Source organism: Pongo pygmaeus, chromosome 3 (assembly GCF_028885625.2).
Source record: "Pongo pygmaeus isolate AG05252 chromosome 3, NHGRI_mPonPyg2-v2.0_pri, whole genome shotgun sequence".
NCBI lineage: Eukaryota > Metazoa > Chordata > Mammalia > Primates > Hominidae > Pongo > Pongo pygmaeus.
This window is the reverse complement of record NC_072376.2, coordinates 109,978,858-109,999,068: the sequence shown is the minus strand read 5'-3', so window position 1 is coordinate 109,999,068 and position 20,211 is coordinate 109,978,858. Positions and strand designations below refer to the sequence as shown.

The following is a 20,211-nucleotide window of genomic DNA, read 5'->3' as shown; positions in this document are numbered from 1 at the left end:
GAGATCACAGGACCACAGGACCGGGGCGAAATTAAAATTGTTAATGAAGTTTCGGGCACGCATTGTCATTGATAACATCTTATCCGGAGACAGGGTTTGAGAGCAACCGGTCTGACCAAAATTTATTAGGCAGGAATTTCCTCGTCCTAATAAGCCTGGCAGCACTGTGGGAGACTGGGGCTGATTTCATCCCTACAGTTTCAACCATAGAAGACGGCCACACCCAAGGGGGCCATTTTAGAGGCCTACCCTCAGGGGCGCATTCTCTTTCTCAGGGATGTTCCTTGCTGAGAAAAAGAATTCAGCAGTATTTCTCCCATTTGCTTTTGAAAGAAGAGAAATATGGCTCTGTTCCACCCGGCTCACCAGCGGTCAGAGTTCAAGGTTATCTGTCTGTTCCCTGAACATTACTGTTATCCTGTTCTTTTTTCAAGGTGCCCAGATTACATATTGTTCAAACACACATGCTCTACAATTTGTGCAGTTAACGCAATCTTCACAGGGTCCTGAGGTGACATACATCCTCCTCAGCTTACGAGATGACAGGATTAAGAGATTAAAGTAAAGACAGGCATAGGAAATCACAAGGGTATTGATTGGGGAAGTGATAAGTGTCCATGAAATCTTCACAATTTATGTTTAGAGACTGCAGTAAAGACAGGCATAAGAAATTATAAAAGTATTAATTTGGAGAACTAATAAATGTCTATGAAATCTTTCACAATCCACATTCTTCTGCCATGGCTTCAGCCCGTCCCTCCGTTCAGGGTCCCTGACTTCCTGCAACAACCAATGATCCTTTTATTGTCTCCATAGTTTTATCTTTTCCAGAATGACATATAGGATGAATCACATGTAGCCTTTCCGTTTGACTTCTTTCACTTAGTAACATGCATTTAGGGCTCCTCCATGTCTTTTCATGGCTTGGTAGCTCATTTAATTTTCTTGCTGAATAGTATTCCATTATCTAGATGTACCACAGTTAATAATTAGGTAATAAAATAATTAATAATTAGTTTATCTACTGAAAGACATCTTGGTTGCTTTCAAGTTTTGGCAATTATGAACAAAGCTGCTATAAACATCTGTGTGCAGGTTTTGTATGGACATATTTTCTTCCCGAGAGCAGGCCTTGCTAAGAACAGAATACTCTCACATGTTGCAAAATGGTTCCTTTTCCCCTTTCCCTGCTGAAAGCACTAGATGTTTCTCCAGTATTCACTGTGAGAACCAAGGCAAGCTCCTGGAGGTGAAACTCACCAAAGTTTGGGGATACCCACTGACTGCATCTCCCTGGAGTTTTTATCTCTTAAACTTGTCCACACTGAGCCTCCAGCAATTCATCAATTACAGTTCAGATTTTCCTACCGTAACACTGGTTCCCACAGAAATTTCAGAATGAATTTCTGCCCCACTAAGTTGTAGTTCACTGTTTCTATTTATCCCTTCAGTTTTCTGGGCAATGGTTTGTCTTGTAACTTCAGTTCTCTGAAGAAACTAAGAAGAGTTGTTGATTTGTTTATTTTTCTAGTTGTTGTTATGATGGAGGAATGATTTATAAGCTTCTTACAAAGTACTATTCACACTCAATATGCACATAAATGTTCTCAAATAAATCAGCCTTCATGTGATTTTGTGTGATGTATATTTAAAACTAATTTGTGAATTTGAAAGAAAGAAAAAATTTTATTTACCATTGGGATGTACCTGCTGTATAAAAACTTGTTTTTGAGTCATACAAAACTGAAGGAATAGCATTACTCAGATAAATCTATAAACACTCAGAAAATGTTTTTTTCAAATTCCATTCATATTGTATTTATAATATTAATTCTTAACTGATATAAACTTCTTCTTGGAATATTAAGTTTTATTTTTCCCAACATTAAAACGTTGTCTTAAAATGAATTTTAAAATAAGAAGTCAATAGGATGAACATACAATTGCAGCTGTTCTGGGGGAAAGTTGGGTGCTGATCTTTTTTCCCACTTCTATTTAGTTCCTCCCCTAAGATGGTCCCTGAGGCACCTTCTCAGAATATCTATGGATCTCCAGAGAAGTATTTCAGTATTTTGCTGCAGAGAAAATATATACTATATACAAGAATCACTTCAATTACTTATTCTAAGATTATTTGCAAAACATTGAATTATTAGCAATAGCATTATTATTCTAATAATATGAATATGACTATTTTTATTGTTTCAACTAGAGATTGTGGCCAGGAAACATTTACTCAGATAACTGACAGTTTAAATTTTGTGATAATCAATATATTGTACATGACATAGTAATATGTAACAATTCTATAAAGATGCACATTTCACCATAAATCAAGTACAGTAGCTCCCCACCCCTTGTCTGTGGTTTCGGTTTCTGCAGTTTTAGTTACTTACCCAAAGCAAACTGTAATCCAAATATACTAAGTGGTAAATTCCAAAAATAAATAATTAGTAAGTTTTAAATTGCCATTCTAAGTAGTGTGATGAAATCTCAGGCTGCCCTGCTCCATTCTGCCCAGGATGTCAGTCATCCCTTTGTCCAGTGTATCTAGCTATATACACTACCTACTCATTAGTCATTAACATTGACATTGACACTGTCTACTCCTAATACCCAACCATCGATATTGTCATGGCTTGATGATCCAGGATCACCCAAAGCAGATGATCCTCAATCTGACATATCATCAGAAAGTCCATAGTAGCCTAATGCTACAGCGCAATGCCTATGTCATTCACCTCACTTCACTTCATCACAATGCCTATGTCATTCAGCTCACTTCATCTCATCACAATGCCTATGTCAGTCACTCACCTCATCTTATCTCATCTCATTGCATTTTATCATCTCACATTATCACAAGAATTGTGAGTACAGTACAATAAGATATATTGAGAGAAAGAGAAAGACCACATTCATATAACTTTTATTACAGTATTTCATTATAATTGTTTTATTATTATTGTTGTTAATTTCTTATTGTGCCTAATTTATAAGTTAAACTTTATCATAAGAATGTGTATAAAAACAACAACATAGTATATACAGTGTTTGGTATCATCCATGATTTCAGACATCCACTAGGGGTCTTGAAACATATTCCCCACAGATGAAGGGGGACTACTATATATTAAAGATTACATGTTGTATACTATATTTTGAAAGGTAGTAGAATATATTTTGGGAAAAATATATAATGTGCCAAATTCTTCCTTGCAAAATAATTTTCCCCCGACACTGTAAAACACAGAAAATGTTTAGTGAAAAATCTTTGAAAATGTAGTACAAACCAGAAAGGCAAATGTGCCTCCAGTCTCAGTCAGCTGTGTTTTAAAATCACCCAACTGTCATTAAGAGGATTCATCTATCATATTTCTCTAATCTCAATGCCTCCTTACTTTATTTTATTGTTAATTCTCTCTCTCCTGAGGGAGAAGGCTGGAATTAAAAATCAGAAAATAATTGTCCTGAATCTGACTTTCATTTTAGTTTATAAGACGGAAATAAGCATAAACCATCTACAATCATAGCTCATCATATGCAGTGGTTTCAACAGGATTCACTGTTACAGAAGGATATTTTTTACTCATGTAAATTTCTATTTATTTACACATAGCTCCTAGAAATAATACATGCTCAAATTAAAATCTCTTTAATTGTCTGTTCATTTGGTTACTGGTCCTTTGTACTCTCTCCAGTCATTCTCTCACTATGTCCTGACCTGCACATAAAACACAACCTTTTTTTGGCACACATGTTCCCACTTGCCTTTTTGACTTCTTGACATGGAGATTTCTGCCTCTATGTTTTAGTTTCTGTGTCTGTGTCTTTCTGTGGCATTTCTTCAACCTTCCTTTTTGGCTCTATGAGCTTGGTCTTTCTACTTGGTTTTGCTTGGGTCTCTGGTTTTTGTCTTCCTTGAGGTCTTGGGTCAGAAACGACTAATTTTATATCTCATGAATCTTAGATTCAAATGTACGACCTCCGCTCTCTTCCTTATCCTAGCATCCCTCAGACATATCATACTCAGAATGTCCATAACTGAACCTAGTATCTTCCTCTCTGATTCTGCTCTGTCACTGTACTTTCTCTGTTGGCAACATCCTACCAGTTATATTTGGTACCTTCTTCTACATTACTACCATTAATAATGGGGCAACCCAATGTTTCTGTCAAGCCTATCATCAACATTTTCTTCCAGCTGTTACAGATTAGCTTTATCAATATTTCTTCATTTCTGGTTTTGGTTCATTTTATTCCAAAAAAAGTAGAGAATGACTACAGTTATTTCGAATCCAAATTATTTAGCATGAACTCAGTTCTTTAATATATTAACATGCATTTAAAAAAATTATAAATGTCATTGGGTTGTTATTTTAGAAAACTGAGCATTCCCTTTAGCCAAAAAACAGGTGGATTTTAATAGGACTACCTGAATATCATGATGGTGCATGTTTGCCTGAGTTTAAAACAAAATACTTCCAGATATGTGAGAGTATCACCAACCTTTGTTTTTCTCATCCATATTTCATAGAAAAGTGGCAGCTAATTCAATTGTATAGACCAACATACTATAATATTTTGAAGGCAGTAAACTTTGGTTGTATGCGGTTTTTATTTTGGTTCTGTTGTAGTTTTTATATCTATGTGGAAAGAGAAGCCAGATGGTCAAGGGGGGAGAGCTTGTGTTTCTTAGTTATCTGTGAGAAACCTTAAAGTAGCCTGACTAAATAAAACTGCTTTTCTTAGATATCTTTTTCTTCATTCTCCTATTCCACTGCATAGGCCAAATCACTATGGGGCTATTTGACACATGGAAGAATTTTCTCTGCCTAAGGGGAAGGAAATAGGATTCATCTGAACTGGGAGGGAGTAGATTTGCTGTTCTATAGTGTTTATAGGGCATAGGAAAAAATTTAATAGTCTAGGGATTCTATTTACAATGACCACCTCCAGAAAATCTGCTTGGACTGGTTATTACCACGTTTAACTATCTTTTCTTCTGAAAAGCGAAGGTGCCAGATACAGAGCTTTATAAAGTAGTGCATGCAATACATTTAGGAATGTGAGAAAGAGAAATGGAATAAAGCACAAAAGGAGATGACTGATGCTTGTACGGAGCTCCCATTTAGGTGACGTCAGTTATAGCAACCTGTGCAATTGAGCTCATTTTCGGATAGCACAGAAGGCACTAGAGTTTTCCTTCTTGATAGTCAATCATAAAAGAAAAGAATGTGCTTATTTTTGATTAATTAAAAAATAAACAAACTTGGTTGGGCATAGATATGGACTTTTAAAACCCAAAGAAATAACTTTCCATCATTGCTTTCAAAGATTAATAAAATGTAATGCACGAGTTTGTCACTGTCACAAATTTTTGAAGAAACCATTACATTGGAAAAAAAGTTTGACAAATATTTTGTGTACTAACTAATCTCTTAGAGTCTTATAAACTTTAATCTAGATATAGAAGCTTTTCTTTTACTTTTTGTTGTTTAAACAAGAAATTAATGACGGACTGTTAAAGTATAATTTAATCACTGGATTAGTGTTTATGAGGATATGTAGCAAAATCTTTAAACATGCTAATGCCTCTCTTTTTCCTGTCAACTTACTCTCTTAGAGATAATACAATGTTTATTCTCTACAGTCTATGTAGTATGCCACATAAGAACCTTACCTAGGAACAAATCCATTCTTAATGCAGTAGGTAGAGCCCTATCCCATCTTAAAAAAAAAAAAAAAAAAGCAAAAGCAGCTTTAATAACTCTATCAGCCATATTCTTACTCAAACTATGAGATGACTTATAGAGTACCTGGCAGTGTTCCTTGCTCTCTATCTAATTATTTTGCATTAGCCTACTTTGTGTTTGCGTTTATCTCCTGATCCAGTCAACAAAACAATCTAAACTTTTTAGCCTATTTGCCTACTTTCTCATAATGGTTTTTTCTCCATTTCCATTTTGAGTATAGTCAGTTAACAGACTGGTTTCTTTTTAATAGGCTTTATGAAACACTTTATTATTAATATGCCTTGTGGTTCATATAACATGAATACTGTATGAATGTAAAATGAATTCTTGAACTCATTATATATGTAATTTATTTTAAAGTTGAAAACTTCGTTTGGTGAATCATCATCTGGTTATTCTGTTTTACTCTTGCCATTAGTATTGAGTGATGATGCTTGGGATTTTTTTTTCTATATGAATAAAGGAAGAAGAGTATTTGATTATGGTAATATATGATTAAGAATTTATGTGCTTTTTACCCAACTTAAAATATTAAAATCATCAAATTAAAATCATATACTTTTAACATTTTAATTTATGAAATGATAAACCTCTTTTATGATTGCCATGAAAATGAAAAATACTCGTTTTGTAAGGTTTTAAATATAATCAGATTTTGATTGTAATAAAGTCAGAGCAATGTCTGGTTAAGGCTTCCCCAAAAGATAGGGTTAAATTCAGTGGCTATGCAATTCTTGTGACCTTTTTCAGATACTGGAGATAACTTAGTCATTTTCCATTTCCCAGCTATAGTATTTCTTTTGAATGTTGTGAACTTTTTAAAAATGTCACTAAAATGTTAACTATTTTTTTTCTTCACACATTTGTCGGTTTTGACTATAGTAGCTTGGGTGCTAAAAAGTCTACTGCAAATATCTTTAACAAACTCTGTAACTATTTCTCAACTTATAGGTAATCCTATTTCACACTTGAATGCATGATACATGGCATCAAATAATCTATGATCTAGTTTTCTGAAATGACGTGGAGAAAGATCACTAGTTTCTTTTTCTAATATTCATTAATTTACTGACTTATTCAAGCAGCTCATTTTTTGTTCTTACATTTCTGCTATGTTTACATATGTTTTGGATGATTTTGTTAAACTCTGGGAAGGTATGAATAATATAACCATAAACGATGGAAGAAACTCACAAAAGAAAAATGTAATAGACTTATTCATCTAAAAAGTTAAAACTTTTATATGAAAAATAAATACTTAAAATCCAAAGAAAGAAGTAGAAACAGAATATTAGTAAATACCACAGATAACTAACAAATGTTGATCAGTTGCTACATCCCAAGCCCTCTTCTAAGAACTGCTCATTCCCATTAGTGGAAAAGGAAGCTGAGCACCTAGTCCCATTCACAAAACTATTAAGAGGCAGTGCTTGACTCTAAATGTAGACAGTATAGTTCAAGAAAGCATACTCATCTTAACCATTATCACTAAGAGTTGACTGATTAGGGCATATCTAGATATTTGGAAACAAAAGTGATGCAGATGTATCCTAACTTCTATTAATTACATACTCAGAAAGGCTTTATAAACACAAAAATTTCTATCTCAGACAAATAAACTCTACGGCCTTGGTGCTACAAGTTGGATATGGCTGGATATTTTGAACAGGAAAAATTCAAATGGTGGGCTTGCATAAATCATAGGTATGGCTAGGCTTTTTTATTACCTTTTGGTATTATAATACATAGATATAAAGGATTTATTTAAAACCCTGGAATCTTGTAGAAACAAACACAAAACTTCTCCATAGGGCTATTTTTGGTTTTGAACAAATTTTTCTTTCCTAAACTCTGAAAATGAGTTAACAACAACAACAACAACCAAAAAGTTACAAACCACTGTGAGGAAGAATAAACACATGTAAACAACAGGAGAATTAATATACTCAAGAACATTACAGTTGACCCTGTATCTCTGTGGATTCCTTATCCACAGATTTCACCAACCACGGATCAAAAATATTGGAGAAAAACATCAAAAAGTACAATTCAACAGAAAAAGTGATCCAAATAAAAATATACAGTATAATGACTATTTATATAACATTCACATTGTATTAGGTATTATAAGTTATCTAGAGATGATTTAAAATATATGAGAGGATGTGCATAGGTTATATGCTCATATGATGCCATTTTATATCAGGAACCTGAACATCTGAGGATTTTGATATCCACTGGGGTTCCTGGAACCAATCCCCTATGGATACAAGAGAATACTGTATAAGATAAAAGAATCTGATAAGAGATTATGAAATATATGATTAATATGATTAAACAAATGATATAATAGAACACAGAATGAAAAACCTGGAAAGCATATATACACAAAGAACAGATATATTTTTCAAATATCCAAATAGACTTCTGGATTCCGCTCTAATATATAAAGAGCTTGAAAGTCATCACTCTTGTCTTTACAATAAGAAAAATCTAGACAAAATGAAAAATAATGACTTCATTTGGACCCATCTAAAAACAAGTTGCAGTAACAGCCATGACTTTGAAATCTGGACAGAGACAAATACAGAGTGACACAGCAAATGAGATCAGGAGTTGAAGCCATTGGATCCATCAACTGAGAGGAATAAGTACAATGGTAATTTTGACAAATTGCTGGAGGCTGATCCAGAACTAGCCTGGTAATTAGAAAGCTCCAGGCTTTCTAACCCACATATTCACGTGCTTTCTCTCTAGTAGCTCACCAACAAGTTCTCCTAGCCTGAATCCTGGAAAGTTTCCTTCAAGGGAGAGAAGAGTAACCATTATGAAGTAAGACTGTAACCTTTTCCAAAATAAAGTTATACTCTCCAGGGGAAAGAACTTAACTTAATACAATTCTGAAACTATTCCAGCTGAAGAAAACAGAGGAGCAGAAAAAAATCATGACTTTTTTTAAGGGTGTATATGTTGAGTACTATAATTGAGTGGACATAAATATGATCTTTTATGACTGTTGATATATACCTATGCAAGAATACATTTAGATTTCTTGCAAATATTCTGTTGAAGAATAATTCAATTCACCCACTATTTATCCCTACTATTATATGGTGACATGTACCAGGCAAGTACCAGTGACAGGGTAAATAAGCATGTAAAAATATGAGGAACATTTGGGAGGCCAAGGCAGGCAGATCACCTGAGGTCAGGGGTTGGAGATCTGCCTTGGAAACCTTGTGTCTACTAAAAATAAAAAAATTAGCCAGGCGTGGTGGTGTGCACCTGTAATTCCAGCTACTTGGGAGGCTGAGGTAGGAGAATTGCTTAAACCCAGGAGGAAGAGGTTTTAGTGAGCCAAGATCACACCACTGCACTCCAACCTGGGTGACAGAGCTTGGTGAACTGCTGGTGAGGATGAAGAACAACACTGACTGGAACAGAATTAATTTCAGAATGAACAGTGACACCACTACTAGTTTGGAAGATAGTTTGGCATCTTCCAAAGTATTAAGTAATCTCTAGATTACTTATAATACCTGATGCAATGTAAATGCTATATAAGAAGTTGTTATACTGTGTACTTTCATTTGTGTCATTTTTTTACTGTTGTATTGCATTTTTATGTTTTTCCCCCAAATATTTCACAAACTTTTTATAAAATTTCTTACACAGCTAAATGTAGCTTTACTGTACAATCCAATGATTGTGTTCTTAGGTGTTTACCCAACTGATTGAAAACTCATGCCCATATAAAAAACTTCATGCAAATATTTACAACAGCTTTATGCAAAATTGCCAAAGACTTGAGGAAACCAAGATGTTGTTCAGTAGGTGAATGGAAAATCAAATTTTGGTACATCTATGTAATGGAATACTATACAGCAATAGAAAGGAGGGCGGTATAAAGCCACACAAAGACCTGATCTACTAAATGTAATGTGGTATCGAGATGGGATCTCAGAATAGAAAAAGAACATTCAGTGAATGCTAAGGAAATCTGAAAAAGCATATGGTGTTACTAAACAGTAACGTATCAATATTGATTCATTAGTAATAACAAATATACTAATGTGAGATAATAACAATAGGAGAGGCCGAGTGTAGTGGCTCACGCCTGTAATCCTGGCACTTTGGGAGGCCAAGGCAGGCAGATCACCTGAGACCGGGAGTTCAAGACCAGCTTGGCCAACGTGGTGAAACTCCATCTTTACTGAAAATACAAAAATTAGCCAGGCATGGTGGCACATACCTGTAATCCCAGCTAGTTGGGAGGCTGACACAGGAGAATCGCTTGGACCTGAGAGGAAGACGTTGCAGTGAGTCAAGATCACACCATTGCACTCCAGCCTAAGTGACAAGAGTGAAACTCCTTCTCAAAAACAATAAACAAAAAACGATCAAAAAAACAATACAAGAAAGTGGTATAGTATATACAGAAACTCTCTAATATCCTTTCTACTACTTTTCTATAAACCTAAAGCTATATTTAAATAAAATGTTTATTAAAAGCTAATAAAGCATCTGGAATTTATATATAAACATGTACATAAATTCATTTAAATAAAAAAATTGTAGTGGCTAGGCACAACTGAGCAAAGAAGTAAAGGTAAATGTGAGATGTCGGTTACAATACAATTGAAAAAGATAAAGAGATGAAAAATGTAAAAGACTGCTTGAAAGCGGATAATATTTCAGAAGAGCAAGAGTAACAAAAATGAAACATGAAAAAATTATAATTTACCACATTTGCATACAGAATAATGGTGAAAAATTATGTGATCATCTTAACAGATTCAGAAATAAAAGGATAAAATTTATGCTCATTTATTGTAAATGACTATTAACAAATGAATAGAAGGAAATATATAATCAGATAAAGAAATTTTTAAAAATCATAATGGTGAATTATTTTCTGTCTGTGACTGGGAAGTCATCAGGAATGCCAGTTGTAACCACTGCTATTCAATCCTATACTGGAGTTCTTAGTCCATACAATAAGGAAGAAATAAAATTGCAAACATCTGCTGATAACACATTTTGAAATTTAGGAGTCCAAAATAATCTGTAGGTAAGGTACATGAAAATAAATGAGTTTAGCACAGTCAGTGAACAAAAATAAATTAAAATTTATAGCTATCAGCAACAAATTATTGGAAAATAAAATTTTAAAATGTCATGCCAATGATATAAAAAAAATACCAAAAAGAACTAATAAAAGATGCACAAGACCTCTAAACTGACAACTACCAAAAATTATTGACAAAAACTAGGAATTATACAAATAAATAGAAGAAGGTATTATGATTATACATTCAATATTTTATGGATGCTAGTTTTCCAAAAATTGACCTTTAAATAAATTCAATGTAATCCCAATTAAAAATCTCAGCGGATTGTATGTGTGTGTGAAAATTGACATGCTGATTTAAAAATTTATATGAAAATTTATATAGAATTTGATAATGAAAGCAATTATGAATAAGAAAATAGCTTAGAGGATTTACATACCAAATATTAAGATTTATATAAAACTACTATAAGTAAGACAATATGACATTGACATAAAAATAAAGAGACAAATGGGAGAAAAGAGCACAAGTAACAAATAGAGCCATAAATATGTAGGACAATGGAAAGTTGGTCTTATCAATAACCAGTGCTCATTCAACTGGGTTTCCATATGGAATGAAAAGAATCTTGAGTGCTATCTTACACTACATACAAAATTGATTCCAGATGTATTGTTGATCTAAGAATGAAAAAAAAAATCAAGATTCTAGAAAAGAAGAAGTAGGAGACTATCTTCATGAGATTAAGTTAGTCAAATACTTCTTTGAGAGGACACAAAAAATGCTAACTAATAATAAAACGATGATATATTGAATGACATTCAGTAAAGAGTATCTATTGATTAAAAGGTACCATTAAAATGAATGGAACGGCATGACACAGAGAAGAGTGAAGTTATCTAATTATAGTTATCTAGAAATGAATCTAGAAATGAAGTTCTAAAAATAGATTTAAAAGAGGCAGACAGCCAATAAAAATGGACAAAGACTTGAACAGGCATATTAAAAAGAAAAAAGGATATGCAAATGGCAAGTTAACATATGAAAACGTTCTCAACTTCATTATAAGTGATAAATTAAAACTACAGTGTTTTTGTTAGTCGGTTTGGGCTGCTGTAACAGAATACCATAGACTGGGTGGGTTATAAACAACAGAATTATTTTTCTCTCACAGTTTGCTGGAAATCTGAGATCACCATGCCAGCATGGTTGGGTTCTGGTAAGGGCCCTCTTCTGGGTTGCAGACTACTGACTTCTTGTTTTCTCACATGATGAAAAGAAAGCTAGCTAGCTCTCTGGCCTCTTCATAGAAGGGCACTTATTTCATTCATGAGGGCTCGACCATTGTGATCTAATTACCTCCCAAAGTCACCACCTCCTAATAACATCACATTGCAAGAGGTAGGATTTCAACATATGAATTTTGGGTGAAGCACAAACATTCTGCCCATAGCAGTGTTATACTACTTTATTCCCGTTAGCATGGCTAAAATGCAGAGAGAGAGAGAGAGATAAAGAGAGAGAGAGACAACCAAATGTTGGAAAAGATGTGGAGAAAAATGAAACTCTCATATGCTTTACTTGGTAGATTCTGTAAAACTAAATGTATAAATAGTTTATGATCCAACAGTTACTCTTTTGGGTATATAATGAAATGGGTATATAATGTATATATGTGCACCAAAAGCCATGTGCAATGATGGATAGAAACACTATTTTTAATAGCTAGAATTGGAAACAACCCAGAAATGGTCATCAGAAATAGAGTGGATAAAATACACTGTGGTGTATTTATAAAATGGAATGAAGAGGAGAATTGAGCATGAATGTTATATGCAACCACACGGATCCATATTATAAGCATAATGTTGAATGAATGAAACCAGACTCAAGAGGAAATTTTCTATGTGATTCCATTTATCTAAAGTTCAATATTAGGGAATGGTGATCTAATAATAGTGTTAGAAGTCAAGTTTCTTGTGGCTATTGCAGGCTCAGGAGTGCATATGGGAGTTGTGACTGGGTGTGGGAACATAAGAGCGTTTTGGAGGACTGGTGATACTTTGTTTTTGATTGGGTGCTGGTCACACAGCAGTGTTCATTTTTTGAAAATTCATTAAATTATGCTTGTGCAGTTTTCTATATGTATGTTATGCTTTTAATAAATGTTTCCTTGAAGAAATACATGAAGAATAGTTTAAGAAGGTTAAACATGCCTAATAGCAGTTCCAGGAAAAAAGGAAAGAAAATGGAGAAGAGATGCACAAAATAATCTTAGTTGAGATTGTCCCAAAATAAGTGAAGACCTAAGGTCTCCAGAATTACAAAAAAGAAAAATAAAAAAAAGAAAAATAATTCAAATGTCTGTGTCAAGAATAGATCTAAGTACTATAGAACCAATAGACAAAAACAGCTTCCAGGAAGCTAGATAAGAAGCAAAGCAAAATACAAAATAAAATATATAATATGCATATTGTAATAAATAGAAAAAAATAAAGCAGAGAAGGAAGCTATCACATGTTAGGTCTGAGGAACAATGCTGAAATTTTAAATGGGGCTTCTGGGGAAAACCTTACTGAGTATAAAGGGATATAGTATAGGGGTGGAGATGCAGGAAAGTGGGTGGATGTAGTGGTGGGGGTTGATGGAAGAGGAGAAAGCGGAACTTTCTTCTATAAGCACTGTAGCTAATTCTCTACAGTTAAACTATAATTCAATTACTAATTACCTGATTGTGATGTGAATGGCCTGGTGTTATATAAAGACTCTGTGGAGCTTTAGTAAGTGAAGCATAATGTTGCTTCTACTATCATTCTCTAATTATTTGAAAGAGTGAAATATCAAAGAAACATAGCAAGACTGACAGAGAGGAAACAGAACATGCTTCTCTGTAGTACATGTGGATAGAGTTTATGCACATAAACTCGGTGATTAGAAGGACCCAATCAACACACTAATATAGATTTTACAAAACTCGAAGTGAAAAATAAATCTGAAGCCATCTAAAGTAGAAACTGACCTTGTTAAAAAGAGGCATCCTGGCCGGGCACGGTGGCTCACGCCTGTAATCCCAGCACTTTGGGAGGCCGAGGCGGGTGGATCACGAGGTCAGGAGATCGAGACCATCCTGGCTAACATGGTGAAACCCTGTCTCTCCTAAAAATACAACAAAAATTAGCCAGGCATGGTGGTGGGCAGCTGTAGTCCCAGCTACTGGGGAGGCTGAGGCAGGAGAATGGCGTGAACCCGGGAGGCAGAGCTTGTAGTGAGCCGAGATCACGCCACTGCACTCCAGCCTGGGCGACAGAGCAAGACTCTGTCTCAAAAAAAAAAAAAAAAAAAAAAACAGGCATCCTTTGAATTGCATGATACTGGATTGAGTAGAGGACTTCTGTTTCTAGAGAAGATGAATTGTAACCAGAATATTAGCGAAAGAGAAGTTGACTACTTGAATGTCTAGAAAAGTGACTTCATGTTCACAGTTTAAATTTTGTTTCAACACTTATTTTGAAAAATCCAAATGTTGAAACACTAATTGTTAATATATTGTATCATTTGCACTCTTCCTTTCTGCCTCTTTGTGTGGGTGTCTCTCTCACTCTCACATGTATTTATAAATACACACATATTTATAAATTATTATTATTATTATTGGAGAATATATTCGTAGGAAATTATATATTGTGTAACCGTTTGAATCTACCAGATATAATAATTTTAACTTCAAATACTTTAGCATGTATCCCCTAACAATGAAGATAATCTTCCTAGGTAACCACAAAAAATGATCAAATTCAGGAAGTTTTTTCTTGTTAGAATATTATTATCTATAATATAGTCTTTATTTTACTTTTGCTAATTGCCCTGATAATATTCTACACCCAGAATCATCCATTGAATTTAGTTATCATGTTCCTTTAATATCCTTTAATCTAGAACACTTCCTCAGTCTTTCTTTGTCTTTCAGGGACATCAACCTTTTTGAAGCTATTTGGTATGATTAGTTACTGTATTTGTTGATTTTCTGTCCTAACATGTGTGTATCTAATCAGAACTACAAAAGTTAACAGGTCATTATCCTCTCATCCTTCTTTGACAGGGAACAATGTAATGATTTTTAAAAAAATTTCCATTGTGCTTTGAAAAGGCATTAATCACTCCAGGGGAAAAATATATTTAGTTACTATTCAATCAAACATATGAATTAAATCACTTTAATAACCTCTTGTGACTGAAATGTTTTAAGCAATGTGTTTTTCTTCACATAATGAATATATACTATATATTTATAATTTCAGTGAGAATTATAAACCATGGAAAATCAGAATATATTCACTTCGCCTTTCATTTCATTATGAGTTTGAGAAAGAAAACATAGCTTTTTAGCATTGTATTGATTTTACCTCAATTATAATTCATATTTCAAACTCATTCATCATAATTTCAATGAAATGACAAATGAATTGTTCTTCAGTTCATATTAATTTTAAACCAATTTTGCATCCATAGAACACAGAATATAAAAATTCTAAGTGGACATTAGGCTACTCTTTGCTGCAGACAAGTACTTTCAGATACTTTTGTATTCTGAAAGCTACAATTTGAACATGGTTTCAATGCAGATCAAATACACTTAGGACCCATCTCGTATTCATTCCTATTTTCAGGTGAAAAATGCTTTGAATACAAAATAACTGTTTTCATCTCTCTAGTAAGAACGCTAGTCTTTTTACTTCTCCCACTTGCACATGATTTAAGAGAAAGTAAGTTGTTAATTGGAAAATGTTTTTGCATAGTTATGAACCTCTGATTATGTGCTGTCATCCATACCACTTTATTTTTTTCACCTATCAGTGCAATGAGTGTTAAAGTTTAGCTCTTTCATCACTGGCACCTCTTCATCATGGTTATTTAAGCCGTTAAATTTTTCTCTAGATTTCTTTTAACATCACCCCATTCCTCAAATGCTCTGCAGTTTAAAATTTCATACTTAAGTTCCAGATTTTTAGTCTTTTCCAAACCCAAGCTGTCTCTTCATATACTTATCATTCTACTTCCACGTATTATTTGCAGCAGTAGTGATTTTAACCCTTTATTTTTTGTTGCAAACTGTTAAAAGACAAACTTAGGCACATTAAAATGTTAGAGGTTTTTTTTGTTGTTTTTTGTTTGTTTTGAGCAAACAGTGATTTGGGAATCGGGCAGCACCACACCAGAAGTGGTTCAGAACTCCACCTAGGGGGTGTGAGGTGAAAACTTATATAAGGTGTTCATGGAAGCATGACAATGAAAATATTTTCTCGGCTAAAGGGGAATGTTCCTAGTTAAATGTTAATTGGTGGCCTATGCCTAGTTAAGCTTCAGTCTTGTTTCACTGTTTACACTGAGTTGGGTTTGATTTGATTACATAGGCACTGGAGTTGCCTCAGCCTAATGGCCTCCTAACTAAGTTTTGGCAATTATGAACAAGATACCTGTAAGCATTCATGTGCAGGTTTTTGAGTAGACATAAGTGTTCATTTCATCTGGTTAAATAACAAAGAGTATGATCACTGGGTCATATGGGAAGAATATGTTTAGTTTCGTTAAAATACTGCCAAAATACTTTCCAAAGTGGCTATGTCATTTTGTATTCCCACCAGCAAGGAATAAGAGTACTTTTGCTTTACATCCTCACCACTATTTGGTATTGTCAATGTTTTGCTTTTTGATCATTCTGATCAGTAGGTAGTGGTATCTCACTGTTGTTTTCATTTGCAATTCCCTAATGACATATGATGTGGAACATCTTTTAATATGCTTATTTGCCATTAAATAATCTTCTTTGGCAAGGTATCTATCTATTCAGGTACTTTACCCATCTTTTTTTTTTTTAATTTTCTTTTTTTTTTTTTTTTGAGACAGAGCACTCTGTCACCCAGGCTAGAGTGCGGTGGCACGATCTCAGCTCACTCTAGCTCCAACTCCTGGGTTCACACCATTCTCCTGCCTCAGCCTCCTGAGTAGCTGGGACTACAGGCCTGCCACCACACCTGGCTAATTTTTTTGTATTTTTTAGTAGAGATGGGGTTTCACCATGTTAGCCAGGATGGTCTTGATCTCCTGACCTCGTGATCCACCCGCCTCAGCCTCCCAAAGTGCTGGGATTACAGGCGTGAGCCACCGCTCCCGGCCCCATCTTTTATTTTCTTATTGTTGAGTTTTAAGACTTCTTCGTATATTTTGTATAACATTCCTTTGTCAGTAATATGGTTTGGCTCTGTGTTCCTACCCAAATCTCATGATGAATTATGATCTTCTGCATTGGAGGAGGGGCTTGGTGCTTGGTGCTTGGTGAGAGGTAACTGGATCACGGGGAGAGGTTTCCTCCTTGCTGTTCTCATGATAGTGAGTGAATTCTCCCAAGATCTGGTTTTTCAAAAGTGCGTGGCACTTTCCCCCTTGGCTCTCTCTCTCTCTCCCCTTCCTGCTGGCCAGTTGAAAATGTGCTTGCTTCCCCTTTGCTTTCCGCCATGATTGTAAGTTTCCTGAGGCCTCCCAGCCATGCTTCCTGTATAGCTGTGGAACTCTGTGCCAATTAAAGCTCTTCATAAATTACCCAGTTTCGGGTAGTTCTTTATAGCAATGTGAGAACAGACTAATATAATCAAATATGTCTTTTACAAATGTTTTCTTGGAGTCTGTAGCTAGTCTTCTTATTTTCTTGACAGTGTCTTTTGCAGAGCAAAAGTTTTTAATTTTAGCGAAATACAGTTTGTTTTTTCATGGACCATGCCTTTGATATTGTTGTATGTAAAATGTTGACATGGGAAACATTCCCTTGTTCCCCTCGCAGGGTGTGCAACAGCAGGAGTGGCTCACTTCTTCAGTACCCCACTGCTCAAACCTCTGGGAGGAGAATGTAGATGGGCAGGTTGTGGGGCTCCAACTGCATGGCAGTGTCTGGGGTGAATGCTTAAACCTCCTGAAGCCTCAGTGGGCATGTGTTACAGTGTGCTCTTCAGTTTAGCCATCCATAAGTGGCTTGTGTTTATAAGCTCAATTAGACCCTCTGCCTCATTGCAAGGACAGAGGGCTTTCTGTATCCTGGGCTTCTTGCCTTGGTGTACTGGAAGAATTATATCACATGTGAGCTTGGAGAATGAACGTAAGGTTTTATTGAGTGGAAGTAGTTCTCAGCAGATGGGAGAGCCAGAAGGGGATGTAGTGGGAAGGTGGTTTTCCCCTGGAGTCAGACCGCTCAGCAGCCAGGCTCTACTCTGACCACCCTGGCAAAACTCCATGTTGTTCCATTGGTCGATGGCCTGCCAACATCTGCTGGTGTCTGCTGGTGTGTTCTTCCACTGTTGTGTTCCTCTTGACATCCAGCTGCTTGTGTCTCCTCCCACTAGGGTCTCGGGGTTTTTATAGGCACAGGTTGGAGGCATGGTGGGCCAGGGTGGTCTCGGGAAATGCAACATTTGGGCACAAAAACAAATGCCTGTCTTTACCTAGGTCTGTGGACACAGGGCTGGGAGTGGAACCCTAACATAGGCCCTGTCATTCTCTTCCAAGCACTTCCCTGCCCCACTCCTGTATCAATGTCATTGCCAAACACAAGGTCATCTAGATTTTCTTTTGTGTTATCTCCTAGGAGTTTTCTAGTTTTGCATTTTACACGGAGGTCTGTGATCTCTTTTGAGCTATTTTTTGTGAAGGTTATAAGATCTGTGTCTAGATTTTTTTTTTTAATCAATCTGTTTGTTTCTTTTTTTCACCAATAACATACTGTCTTGATAACTGTAGCTGTATAATAAGACTTGAAGTGCTGTAGTAGGAATATTTTTGCTAGTAAACAGTAGGCATGTTTTAGAACCAAATATACCAGCTTTATATAATGTTTGTTGCAGCATTCTATTTTTTCTATATTAGGAATAATTTCTAAAACATTGTCAGGAATTCTTTCTAGACAGTTTGAAAGACTTTACTGGCTTTCTTATTATATAAAACAACAACATAAATATCATCTCAGATACTTCTTTGTACATAGTCAGGATATATTCCTAAAACAAAATTCTAGGCATGATATTCATTTGTATTTTCTTTTAGTTATTCTAATATTCCAGATTTTTTTTAACATTTAAACATTTAACTTTGCATGGGCACATAACATGAAGATATGCTATATATTTATTTTTACAAATACAAAACTGATTATTCCAGTACTGGCAACTTTTGAATCCCTTTTCTGTTGATTGAAATGCCAGCTTATACACTAAATGCCTATTTTAAGCCTGGCAAGCTTCTTTTTCATTAAATTTACCACCTGTTTTTAAGCTTAAGCCATGTTGTTTTAAATATTATATATTTATATTGTTTTATAATGTGTGGTACTATCTCAGTTTTATAAATCTTTCTAAGAACGATCTTGAGTTTTAGTCTCCTTCAGATGTAGGAGCCTTTGGGGAAGAGCATAGGGAGAATGGCTGCAGGGAATAACTTAGGAAGAGTTTCATTTCTTTCCTCTGCTCTACATAAAGCCTGATACCTCCACCTCTCTTCTAGTTCTCTAGTGCCCAAATTCAGACGTCCTAGTGTCTCCTTTTGGTCTGATTCCTATGTCTGAAACAAAGTTGACTATGCATACTTCTAAGTTTGTGCTGAGCATGATGCCAGGACTGAAACCTGGGACCTCTCAATACTAGTCGGACTCCAGTATATTATTCTCAATGATACCACACTAATTCCTCATTTTTAGAGAATGGCAAACTTTCAACTTCCTGAAGTCAATATTTTTTCTTGGAAGTCATTTGGGGATGGGAAACAGAAGGCCTGAATTGACTCTCTTACCCTCCCTTCAGTCTATTGCTGTCCCTGTTATGTCAAGGAGTAATTCTTTGAAAATTTCAGCAGATCAGTATCCCATTGTCACAGGATCCTTGAGGTCTTGCTTTTCTGACCTGAAACCTCTGGCTGGTGGTGCCTTTGCCCAAGTTTTGCTCAGGCCTGCTGGGCTGGTTCTGCCCACTCAGCCTGGCAGGCTGTGCCCAGCTCACTCTACTGGCCTGGATCCCACGCCTGCCAAGGAAGAGTCAGGCGTGGAGCAGCGAAGGGTGTGTGAGCAAGTGTGGGGTCCAGATACTGCGCAGTCAGACATACTGGCTGCTGTAGCGGGGTGGGCAGCTCCAGTGCCGACATGGATGTCAGCTCTCTGCGAGGCTGCAGCTGGACCAGGTGCACCACAAGCAGCTTCCCCTGCTGGCTCCAGAACATGCAGTGGCACCCAGAAGCTTGGAGATGCCAGGCACTGCAGGACCCAAAAGAAGGAGTCACAGCCCTGGCTCAGGGAGCTCCCAAGTCTGGGATCCCTGAAGGGCTGCAGCTCTTCTCTCCTTCTCTTTGCC

At 35.7% G+C, this 20,211-nt stretch overlaps 1 protein-coding gene and 1 long non-coding RNA gene across 3 annotated transcripts in view; one reads left to right on the top strand and one right to left on the bottom strand.

Annotated features, from left to right (window-relative positions):
- Positions 1 to 20,211, top strand: part of STPG2 (sperm tail PG-rich repeat containing 2) — a 786,467-nt gene that overhangs the window by 660,616 nt on the left and 105,640 nt on the right. The window lies entirely within an intron of this gene.
- Positions 1 to 20,211, bottom strand: part of LOC129035390 (uncharacterized) — a 126,752-nt gene that overhangs the window by 22,998 nt on the left and 83,543 nt on the right. The window contains exon 4 of the long non-coding RNA XR_008502181.2: positions 10,009 to 10,056. This is a non-coding gene — a long non-coding RNA (uncharacterized LOC129035390). The remainder of the gene's footprint in view (positions 1 to 10,008; positions 10,057 to 20,211) is intronic.